Source organism: Neophocaena asiaeorientalis, unplaced genomic scaffold (assembly GCF_003031525.2).
Source record: "Neophocaena asiaeorientalis asiaeorientalis breed wild unplaced genomic scaffold, Neophocaena_asiaeorientalis_V1.1 scaffold49, whole genome shotgun sequence".
In the NCBI taxonomy this organism is placed as follows: Eukaryota; Metazoa; Chordata; class Mammalia; order Artiodactyla; family Phocoenidae; genus Neophocaena; species Neophocaena asiaeorientalis.
Window position 1 is genome coordinate 5,061,077 of NW_020172456.1, and position 12,094 is coordinate 5,073,170.

A 12,094-nucleotide genomic window follows, 5' to 3' on the forward strand; every position below is an offset into this window, starting at 1 on the left:
CATACAATTATGAGACTCTTGGACTCTGAAGCCCATCTGTGAACCCTCTAGGTGTCTGCGCTTTAAGTTAAGAACCCCGATCTTACATACTGTATTTGGCACTTGAATTATATTACCTTTTTTGACCTTCACAATAACTTCAGTATCCTCTTTTTACATATGGGGAAGCTGAGGCTCAGACTTTGTTCAGGGGTTTGTTTGGGTCTGTTTGATTCCAAAGTCTGTACTTAACTTATTGCACAAAGCTGTCCTAGTGTTTGAAATCCAAAAAGGTTATGAGGTTAAAAAAAAAAAAAAAAGCTGACCATTGCAGCATAAGCCTTACTATGAAATATAGTATATTAACATGAAATTTGGAGGCTAACTGATGGAACTAAAAATCCCTGTTCTGCCTCTTACTAGTTGTTTGTAATTGGGTGATTTTATCTGTGCTTCAGATTCTTTACCTGTAAAATGAATAGTATCTGTCTTACAGGGATGTAATCAAGACTAAATTAGTTGAAGTATGAAGTTCCTAGCACGACTAAACCCTATTAAAGTGTTTTCTGTTATTGTTGTGTGTCTTCTGTCAGAGTATGCCAATTGTGTATTTAAATATAGTTGCTCAATTTGGAACTTGAATGTGTTGATAACCTCAAAAACTTTATTACGTTTTCAGTTCTTGAAAAGCTCAATTGCAGGGTGATTTCTTGTATTGATTTGAGTAGACAGTTTTCTTCCTACTTCTGCTTCCCCTTTTAGGCACACGTGCATTTAGATAACTTTGTAGGGCACATATCTGACTTTGTAGGCTCTGAATTTTTGATATGGAAATAATTTTATTATGGGAGCATCTACAGATACTGTATGTGCCTCTTGCTTTACCCCATTTGTGGTTACTAGAAGTTCCTTATCTTTCGGGAACAGCCTTTCTGCCAAGCTGTCATGGTGATATGATAGCCACCACTTTTTCGATGCATTAGAACCTCTTGGTGATTAGACAATTAGCTTCTTTTTTTTTTTTTTTTTTTTTTTCCGGTACGCGGGCCTCTCACTGCTGTGGCCTCTCCCGCTGCGGAGCGCAGGCTCCGGACGCGCAGGCTCAGCGGCCATGGCTCACGGACCCAGCCGCTCCGCGGCATGTGGGATCTTCCCAGACCGGGGCACGAACCCGTGTACCCTGCATCGGCAGGCGGACTCCCAACCACTGCGCCACCAGGGAAGCCCGCAATTAGCTTCTTAAGTAAACATGATTGGTGTGTTTATTTTAAACATTTGGAGACTGATTAGTGTTATATATAGGTTCAGAGGGAAAATTGCATATACTTAAATAGTCATTTGCATTTAAATTCAGGCATTGACAGAAAAACACTCTCTTGGTAATGTGTACCCTGAATTTTGGAATCCGCGAACAATAATACATTAAAAAAAAAAGCAGTTTGTAATATCTATTCTGAGACTTTTCTGATTTCCTTGATTGTTAAAACTTGATAGGGAGCTAAATTAATGTAGGAACACCATGGGGGATGAGACCATACTTAGAAAAATATGTTTTGTTGCATTGTAATTTTGTTGCAATCTGAGATTCTTATGGTCTAAGATTAAAGTACTCGGATATTCTATAGCATATTTTGATGGTGATGGGAGGGGGAGATGGTGTTTTGTGTTGGGTGGGGGCAGAAAGTAATTGCTTTTGATTACATACTTGAGAGAAAAAGAAATAATTTTAGTCCTTCTCAGCAGTCAAGAGGTTGTTTTGTACTTTTCTGCAGTCTTGAAGAGAAAGAATTGTTCAAGGCAGTCGACCCACAGTTTGAACACATAAATGGGCTTGGACTTCATTCCATTCACTAATTGGTCTAATTTACTAATGTTAAGTTGTTAACAAATTTCTATATAAAATTTTGGATGATGAAAGATTCCAACATCTTGTATTTCAATATTAGAAAGTTAGAGGTAGATTCACTTTTGTGGCCATTAAGAGAAAAAAAAATTCACAGATATTTTCTTCCTTTTCAAGTTACAGTTTTTACACTTATTTTTATGTCTCATGTGATACGAGTTTTTCTCCCAACAAACGTTAGTTGCTGTTAGTTATTTTTCAGTTAGCTTGACTGCCTCTAAATATGGTAGCATATGTGTATAGCATTCCCTACTCCTAAGGTATCGATATTGAATTGGTTCGTAAGGATACCTCAGAAGTACATTACCGCTGCATGTTCATTCATTCAGAAGGCATTTATTGGGGGCCCATTCTGCTCCAGGCAATGTGCTGGTTACTCTTAAAAAGTTCAGGCCTGTATTGGAGAAAGACTTGTGTACAGATAAATTATGGTAGGTGGTTGAACAGATATGCAAATTGAAATATTTTAGAGGAATTATTCTACTTGTTCATCTTTCTGGTAGTGGTTCAGGTCAGAGTAGTGTTGTGTAATATTTATTTAACACTGTAACATACCATATAACAGATCAAATTTTATGACCTTAATGGATCAGTTTACCTTTTAAATCAGTTTACCTTTTAAATGACTTTAGTCATTAAATAGCTTAAGTGTAGATTTTAGTTATCTTTCTTTGGTTTCTTTGCCTTTTGAAGGATTTGTGAATAGTTAGCCTTCACTAATATTCTTTTGTATAGCAGTTTCCAAAGTTTTGAGGTTGTTTAACCTTATTGCAGTGTGTGGGTATGTGTGAGCATGCCTGAGACTTGATATGGTGTTATGTCACCATGACATTTTCCTGAAGGGACTCTTGAAGCCTGTATTACAAATTATGGTTTAATAGAAAGAGGTGATATTGTTTAGATATTAGAAACCAAACAGTTATGGTAGCTATATGTCTTGTCATTTAGCCTGAATTGGAAACAGCACCATATGATTTTAATATGAATTTTTGTTACCTTCAATAGTTGAGGAATTGGTTATCATGTTTCTCAGAGCTTTTACCTGAAGCATTCATTTCAGTGCAGTTTGCCTGTTGGTGTTGAGATGCTAATTATCAACATCTGTTCATTGTATTTTTAAAAATTAATTAATTAATTAATTAATTTTTGGCTGCGTTGGGTCTTCGTTGCTGCGCGTGGACTTTCTCTAGTTGCCGCAAGCGGGGGCTGCTCTTCGTTGTGGTGCGCGGGCTTCTCATTGCGGTGGCTTCTCTTGTTGTGGAGCACGGGCTGTAGGCACGCGGGCTTCAGTAGTTGTGGCATGTGGACTCAGTAGTTGTGGCTCACAGGCTCTAAAGCACAGGCTCAGTAGTTGTGGCACATGGGCTTAGTTGCTCCGTGGCATGTGGGATCTTCCCGCACCAGGGCTTGAACCTGTGTCCTCTGCATTGCCAGGCGAATTCTTAACCACTGTGCCACCAGGGAAGTCCTGTTCATTGTATTTTTAAAAACACTAACACAATAAAATTTTTTAAATTATTTATTTGTTTGTTTATTTATTTGGCTTGCTGGGTCTTTAGTTGCGGCACACAGGATCTTTTGATTGTGTAATGCGAACTCAGTTGCGGCATGTGGGATCTAGTTCCCTGACCAGGGATCTAACCCGGGTCCCCACATTGGGAGCATGGAGTCTTAGCCACTGGACCACCAGGGGAGTCCCACAATAAATTTTATTAAAAGATTGAATGGTTTAGTAATGATTTTGAGATCCCTTCCTGCTTAGGCACTCTAAGATCTTATACAATATCCCTGTGTAGTTTCTACTTTCTCTTCCCAAGGCATATCCATCTTTTTGCGGTACGCGGGCCTCTCAGTGTTGTGGCCTCTCCTGTTGCGGAGCACAGGCTCCAGACACGCAGGCTCAGCGGCCATGGCTCACAGGCCCAGGTGCGCCACGGCATGTGGGATCTTCCCGGATCAGGGCACGAACCCGTGTCCCCTGCATTGGCAGGCAGACTCTCAACCACTGCACCACCAGGGAAGCCCATATCAATCTATTTTTATCCTTTAACAAATGCTAGTTCCTTTTGGACTAGCCTTAAAGACAAAGTGAAATAAAACACTTTAAAAAGCATTTAAAATACATTTCTGTTTTGAAAAATTGGGATTGGCTTAAGTAGATGACCTGTCTTTATGCTTCTGTATGTCTGCAAGGCCATCTGATTCCACTAGAACCATACAAGGAACATGAATTTGGTACCCCACATAACCCACCCAACAGACACTAAGCCCACTACTCCTAGAAACCTACTAGCCATACTTAATTCTCTGTCTTTTTTTGGCACTTGTATAAGCTCCCATGTCCACCCCAAGAACTTTGACAAAGCAAGAGAAAATACAAGTGCTAGTAAAAGTAATTACATAGTAAAAGTTGCTTTTACATTTTCAAGTTCCTTAAATGCTGGCATACTGTGGATATAAAAGTGCAGAGGATTCTTTTGGTTGATCTCCCCCGCTCCCGACCCCTAGCATCCATTTCCTCCTTCCTCCTAACAGACTTTTCTCCATGTGTTCACTTTCCTCCCTTGCAGCCACGTGCTTCAGGGAAAGCCAACCACCTCTTCACGCCAAAGGATGGGGCTGGTTGGCTAAGAATAATTCTATCTGTCTTTACCAGTCTCTAATTTAGGAAAGAAAATGTAATTCAATCTTGGTCAATGACGTGAGGGATTAAGTTTGCTGTAGGCTTCTGGAAAAGTCCTTCCTATGCTTTCATTGTATTTTCTATTCATTATTCTTTTTGATCAGAGATCAGGTAAAGATATTCTAAGAATATACAAGATACATTTTCTGTTGTGTCCCTTTGTTTTTATCCATAGATCCAGCCCAGGTTATTTTAAACCCCTGTCTTGTCCACTTAGGGAAGTTTAACTCCAAGGATACCCCTTGGTGTATGTGGTGAAACTATTAGGAAAACAGTTAAAACCTCCCAAGTGTGATCTAGTTTTTCATATCTTGGTGAAGACGGAAACCCAACTGGGCTGCATAAATGGTTTATATCCATAGAAAAGGATCGAAAAGGTTTTGAAAAAACGTTTTAACCAAGCATTACCTAAACTGGGGCAGTGACTTGGGAGGCATGATCAGGATCCTAAGGGGGAGTGAGAATGTAAAGTGGGGAACCATATGTACTTTTTTTAAAACCAGATTTTACGTTGGAAAAAATTTAAGTTCATAGAAAAGATGCAAAATAGTACAGCAAGTTCCTGTATACCTTTCACTCAGATCTCTCCCTGATGTTAACGTCTTACATAATCACGGTACATTTTGTCACATCTAAGAAATTAACATTGGTATGACATTGGACTACAGACTTTATTTAGATTTCATAAAATTTTCCACTAATATCCTTTTTCTGTTCCAGGATACCACACTGCTTTTAGATCATGTGTAATTTTGATAAATTAGGGTTTCCAGTGAGCTTTTTCTGTGCCATGTATGTGGTCCAATAATCCCCTCTGACCAGTGCTGAGGAGAGAAAGTCATTGACCATGAGAATAAACAATACCACATAGGTAGTGTTTTGTAGCTTTGATTCCCAGAGCACTGTTAATTCAGTGGGAGAGTTGGCTTTGCTCCCAGGAGAGTGGTGTGAAGTTTCCTGAGAAGCTTAAGAGCTGATCCTGATTGAGGGTCCCTTCCCAGCCTCCACTAACACTGTGTGTTCACCTCATAGATTTTTTTTAATAGTGTTTATTTATTTTTACTTGTTGACAGTTTGCTTTATTTATTTATTTATGGCTGTGTTGGGTCTTCGTTTCTGTGCAAGAGCTTTCTCTAGTTGTGGCAAGAGGGGGCCACTCTTCATCGCGGTGCGCGGACCTCTCACTATCGCGGCCTCTCTTGTTGCGGAGCACAGGCTCCAGACGCACAGGCTCAGTAATTGTGGCTCACGGGCCCAGTTGCTCCGCAGCATGTGGGATCCTCCCAGACCAGGGCTCGAACGCGTGTCCCTTGCATTGGCAGGCAGACTCTCAACCACTGTGCCACCAGGGAAGCCCCACCTCATAGATTTTACTATATGGAACTATCACCAATTATTTACTTGTCTGTCTTCTTTACTAGTTTGTTTCTAAGGGGTCAGGGACTATCTTATTTTGGAATCCTAAGCATCCAACATATTGCTTGGCATGTAATAGGTTCTTTTTTTAAAAAATTTATTTATTTTTGGCTGTGTTGGGTCTTCGTTGCCGTGTGCGGGCTTTCTCTAGTCGCTGTGAGCGGGGGCTCCTCTTCGTTGCGGTGCATGGGCTTCTCATTGCTGTGGTTTCTCTTGTTGCAGAGCATGGGCTCTAGGTTCATGGGCTTCAGTGGTTGTGGCTCACGGGCTCTAGAGTGCAGGCTCAGTCAGTAGTTGTAACGCATGGGCTTAGTTGCTCCGTGGCATGTGGGATCTTCCTGTACCAGGGCTCAAACCCGTATCCTCTGCATTGGCAGGGGGATTCTTAACCACTGTGCCACCAGGGAGGCCCCATGTAATAGGTTCTTAATACACATTTGAAGAAATTAATAAACCCTTGTTTGGTAACATTGATTATTAGGTCAACAGAAGTTTTGTTTTGAATACCATAAGTGTTGAGTTTCTCCTTCAATTTGAGCCATCTTAAGTTGAGTTTTTCTTCCCAGAATCTTAAACAAGGAACTATGAAGCATTCATTTAAGGTTCCTCTTTCTTCTGATTATATAAATAATTTATTTTCCTTAAAAAATAAGAGTAGAACTGAAAGTTATAGATGGTAGTAGAGTTAGAAATTGTGTTAGCTTTTGAGTATATGTGTGACAATTCCAGTTTCACCCCACTGGGCTGTAGATCTGGCTGTTTGCCTGCCACTTCATGCACAGTTAATGAAATAAAAACTTCCTAGACTTATTGAGGGAGACGGCTTGTCAGATTCAGAGAATTAGTTTAAAATTTTTCCCATTACAGCCAAGATTCGGTGGCCCAGGGTCACCTAAGCATAAAAGCTGCCATGGTATGGGAACACAGGGGCCTGTTCTACATCTGTGGATTGGGCACAGTAGAGTCAGTTTGGTAAATAGAAAAAACATCAGGGTAGGAGGGAGTTGTAAATAAAGCTGCTGTTTTCTTGATTTAGAGTAAAGACTGTGACAGGGACAGAGATGAGCCAGTCTTCTATTTTGTTTTTCTCCAGGCATCCCATGAAGTTACAAAATGAGCAATGATAATTTCTTGTTTCATTTCTCCCTGTTTTACTAACATTAGCTTTATATACCTTTCTCCTACTTTCTTTGAACTATTCTCTATTCCAGGGGGCATAGAATAGTTTTATATATACTGTTCATTTAATTTTGAGTCTGAAGAACTCTGGATTATTTGAAAGAGACTGATGTAATGGAATCCACATTGAATTAAGAAATGTAGAATTACTTTTAAAAACAAGCATCAGGGGTCCAGAAATTTTATGTCACTTGAGGAGAACTGAGGGACTAAGATCTTGCCTACATTTAGAAATGCCATTTATTAGATTGAAGAAGTGGAACATCTGTTAAAAGATAAAAATCTTTCCAATTCTGAAATAGACTATAACTTAAATAGTGGTTCTTAATGTGGGAAGCTGATTTTGAAAGAAACAAAGGGATAATAAAACTGTGTGACTAATTATGAGATAAGTGGAATGCAGGTGTTTCTTAAAAAGTCTTGCTAAAAACTTTGACAGTGGATTTCCCTGGTGGCACAGTGGTTAAGAATCTGCCTGCCAATCCAGGGGACACGGGCTCGAGCCCTGGTCTGGGAAGATCCCACATGTCGCAGAGCAGCTAAGCCCGTGTGCCACAACTACTGAGCCTGCGCTCTAGAGCCCGCGAGCCACAACTACTGAAGCCCGTGCGCCTAGAGCCTATGCTCCGCAACAAAGAGTAGCCCCCGCTTGCCCCAGTTAGAGAAAACCTGTGTGCAGCAACAAAGACCCAATGCAGCCATAAATAAACAAACAAACAAACAAATAAAGAAAGAAAGAAAATTTTAAAGAAAACTTTGACAAGAGATTTTCTTATGCAAAACTTTTGGGTAAAACTTACAGAAGAAAATCTTTGTGACGTTGAGTTAGGCAAAGATTTTTTTAAAGAAATAAGACACGAAAAAGCACAAACTATAAAAGGAAGAAAAAGATTAATAAGTTGGATTTCATCAAGTTAGGAAAATTAGAAACTTTTACTCTTTAAACAACAGTTAAGAAAATGAAAAAGCAAGCCAAGAAAATATTTGCCGAATGTATATCTAATAAAGGACTTGTATTCAGAATTTATAAAGAACTCTTACAACTCAGTAGTAAGAAGACAGCTCAGTTTTTTAAAATGGCAGAAGATTTGGATACCAAAGAAGCTTTATAAATAGCCAACAGGCCCATGAAAAGATATTCAATATTGTTAGTCCTTAGGAAAATTAAAACCACAGTGAGATACCACTTCACACCTGTTAGAATGGGTAAAATTTAAAAGATTGATAATACCAAGCATAAGTGGGTATAGTAACGGGACCTCCCATACATTGCTGGTGGAATTGCAAGGTGGTACAGCCGCTTTGGAAAACAGTTTGGCAGTTTCTTGTAGATTAAATATATACCAACCACACGACCTGGCAATCCCACTCTTAGCTGTTTACTCAAGAGAAATGAAAACGTGCATCCACATTACACTTGTACTTGAATGTATACCCATAATAGCCCCAGCCTGGATAGAATGTCCTGTACTGGTGAATGGATAAACAAATTGTTGTACGTCCACGTAACGGACGACTACTACCAGCAGTAAAGGGGAATGAACAACTGATACAAGTAATGGTATGTATGGAGCTCAAAAGTGTTATGTCACACACAAAAGACTACATTTTCTATGTGATGTCATTTCTATGGCATTCTGTAAAAGACAAAATTATAGCAAAAGAAAGTATATCAGTGGTTGTGCAGGAGGGTGGAGGAGGGGGCTGACTGCAAAGGATCATGAGGGAACTTTTGGGGATGATGAAATGTTCTGTATCATGATTGTATTTTATATCATAACCTTATACAGTTGTCAAAACTCTTAATTGTATGCTCTAAATTGGTGACTTACTAGATATAAATTATACTTCAGTGAAACTGATTTTGACAGGAGATTTGACAAGAGATTTTGTGATTTATATAGGATTAGAGAATGGATTTAAATTAGTTTGGACCTGAATTTGTTATAGGCATTAAAATAATTTTGAAATAATAATATCACTGAACTGAGTTACAAAGAGCTTACTAGTTATCAGTGTTGGGTCAAGTTGAGATTAATATTATTAATGAAAATAGATGGAAATAAATACAAATTTTATTTGAAGAAGTTGCTAGATCAGAGAATGAGAGTTCTAAAGAACTAAGGAAAAAAAACTTGAGAGCTGATTTTGAATTCCCCCTCTGGCCTAAATCTTTACTCGGTCTAATACGGTTGACCATCAATTTCTAGAAATAGTCACTTCCTTTTGCCTCCAATAAATTACTTTTATTGGGTGGACCAAAAAGTACCTTCAGTTTTTTAAGTAAAAATAAAAGACACAGTTTTCATTTTCACCACGAACTTTATTGAACAACATTTTCACCCTTTTGTTCCACTACCTTCTGCCATTTTTCAGGCCATTTCATAATTCCATCTTCCCAAAACTTTTTATCTTTTTTGAGCAAAGAACTGTTCCAGGTGCCTTTTACAGTGTTTCAGGGAATTGAAATTTTTTCCATTAAGAGAATTTTGTAAAGACCAAAATAAATGGAAATCGGAAGGTGCAATGTCTGGTGAATACAGCGGATGAATCAGAACTTCCCAGCCAAGCTCTAACAGCTTTTGCCTGGTCATCAGAGACATGCGGTCTTGCGTTATCCTGATGGAAGATTATGTATTTTCTGTTGACTAATTCTGTATGCTTTTTGTCGAGTACTACTTTCAGTTGGTCTAGTTGTGAGCAGTACTTGTTGGAATTAATCATTTGGTTTTCCAGAAGGAGCTTATAATAGAGGACTCCCTTCTAGTTCCACTATGTACACAACATCACTTTCTTTGGATGAACTGGCCCTTTGTATGGTTGGTGGTGGTTCATTTCGCTTGCCCCACCATCTCTTCCATTCCACTTTGTTGTACAGTATCCACTTTTCATCACCTATCACAATTTGTTTTAAAAATGGAACGTTTTCATTACGTTTCAGTAGAGAATTGCATGCAGAAATATGATCAAGAAGCTTTTTTCTCTTAACTTACGTGGAACCCAAACATCAAAGTGATTCACATAACCAAACTGGTGCAAATGATTTTCAGTTCTTGATTTGGATATTTTGAGTATGTCGGTTATCTCCCGCGTGATATAACGTTGATTGTTCTCAGTTATTGTTTCAATTTGATTGCTATCAACTTCAATTGGTCTACCCAACAGTGGAGCATTGTCCAGCAATAAATCTCCAGCACGAAACTTTGCAAACCACTTTTGACACATTTGATCAGTCACAGCACCTTCTCCATACACTGCACAAATCTTTTTGTGCTTTTCAGTTGCATTTTTATCTTTCTTGAAATAATAAAGCGTAATATGCCGAAAATGTTGCTTTTTTTCTTCTGTCTTCAATGTTAAAATGGCTACACAAAAAATCACCAATTTTGATAAGTCTTTTTTTAAATGCACACTGATATGACAGCTGTCACATACAATCTAACAAAATTGTTTCAAATGAAGTTAAAGACAGCTAAGTGCTACTAGAGCCATCTTACGGAAAAAACAAAATGAACCTTTTGGACAACCCAATACAATTTTTCTCCTCTGAGTTTCTTCTCATTTTGATTTGCTAGCTCTTTTTGTGGGGCGAGGGCAGGGTATATTTAAAGTTGATCCCCTCAGGCTTCTATGATTAGTCTTTTTCTTGGTCTGCCTGCTTTCTCTGGCAGTCTTTTCCCATTCTCCATGTCTTTTAACTGCCCTCAGGATCCTGGTATCTGTAGCTTCAGATGCTGATTTCCACTCATCTTGTGGATATACTCGACTGGATATCCTATAGACACTTTAAACTTAACATGTTCAGTTCTGCACTCATTACTTTCCTTACATATTTGCTCTGCCTCCTTAATTCTCTACCATTATTCATCCAGGCTCCCAAGCATAGAAAATCCTGATTTGTCCTTGGCTTCTTGCTCTCCTTGATCTTTTCAGCCTTGCAGATCACCAGTCTGTTGCTTCTAACAGAAATAAAGCGTATGCTAGTCTCTCCCTCTCTACATCACAGCCAGTGCCTAGTAGCTCCCTTGGACCAGTATCCTCTTGTCTCTCAGCCATTGATCTGTCTTTCTCTTCAGAGCCTCTTTCACATTGCCCCCAGAGTTACTTCTTTTTAAATGTGTGATCCTCTTACTCCCTTAGTTAAAAAACATCTCTTGGGGCTTCCCTGGTGCCGCAGTGGTTGAGAGTCTGCCTGCCGATGCAGGGGACACGGGTTCATGCCCCGGTCCGGGAAGATCCCACATGCTGCGGAGAGGCTGGGCCTGTGAGCCATGGCCGCTGAGCCTGCGCGTCCGGAGCCTGTGCCCCACAAGGGGAGAGGCCACAACAGTGAGAGGCCCGCGTACCGCAAAAACAAAAAAAACAAAAAAAAATCTCTTGTGGTTTTGTTGTCATTGTTGCTTAGAGTCTAATAAAATGAAGTCATATTCCTTTAAAATTACAAATTAAATATTTCTGAGCTCTCATTCTTCCTATCCCAAGAATGTCTTTCCCTCCTGCCCCTTTTTGGAGGTTCTTCTTGATGGATCAGTATTCCTGGGTAAGAGGGTAGGCTCTGGAATCACACTGCCTGGTTCCTTCAGTTGTCAGCTTAGTGACTACAGACAAGTTATTTGAGCTCTCTGTACCTCTGTTTCCTAATCTCTAAAATATGCATAATAATATGGTTACCTTATATGGTTGCTGTGAGAGTTAAATGAGATAATATATGAAACACTTCAAACAGTGCTGGCATATAGTAAGTTCTCAATGCAGATGGATTCTTCTTTTTATCATTATACTTAAAGAAATCCAGAAAGCTTATTATTTTGGATTGTTGCTGTGGTTGTTTCCAAATGAGATTTCTCTGGATCTCTCATCTTTCCTGATGAGGAATGAATATAAATGAAAACTGTATAACTTGGCTGAACCAAGTTCCCTCAGGTACACTCTGT

General features: G+C 39.2%; 1 protein-coding gene across 4 annotated transcripts in view; it reads left to right on the forward strand.

The window, feature by feature from the left end:
- Positions 1-12,094, forward strand: part of AREL1 (apoptosis resistant E3 ubiquitin protein ligase 1) — a 41,604-nt gene that overhangs the window by 745 nt on the left and 28,765 nt on the right. The window lies entirely within an intron of this gene.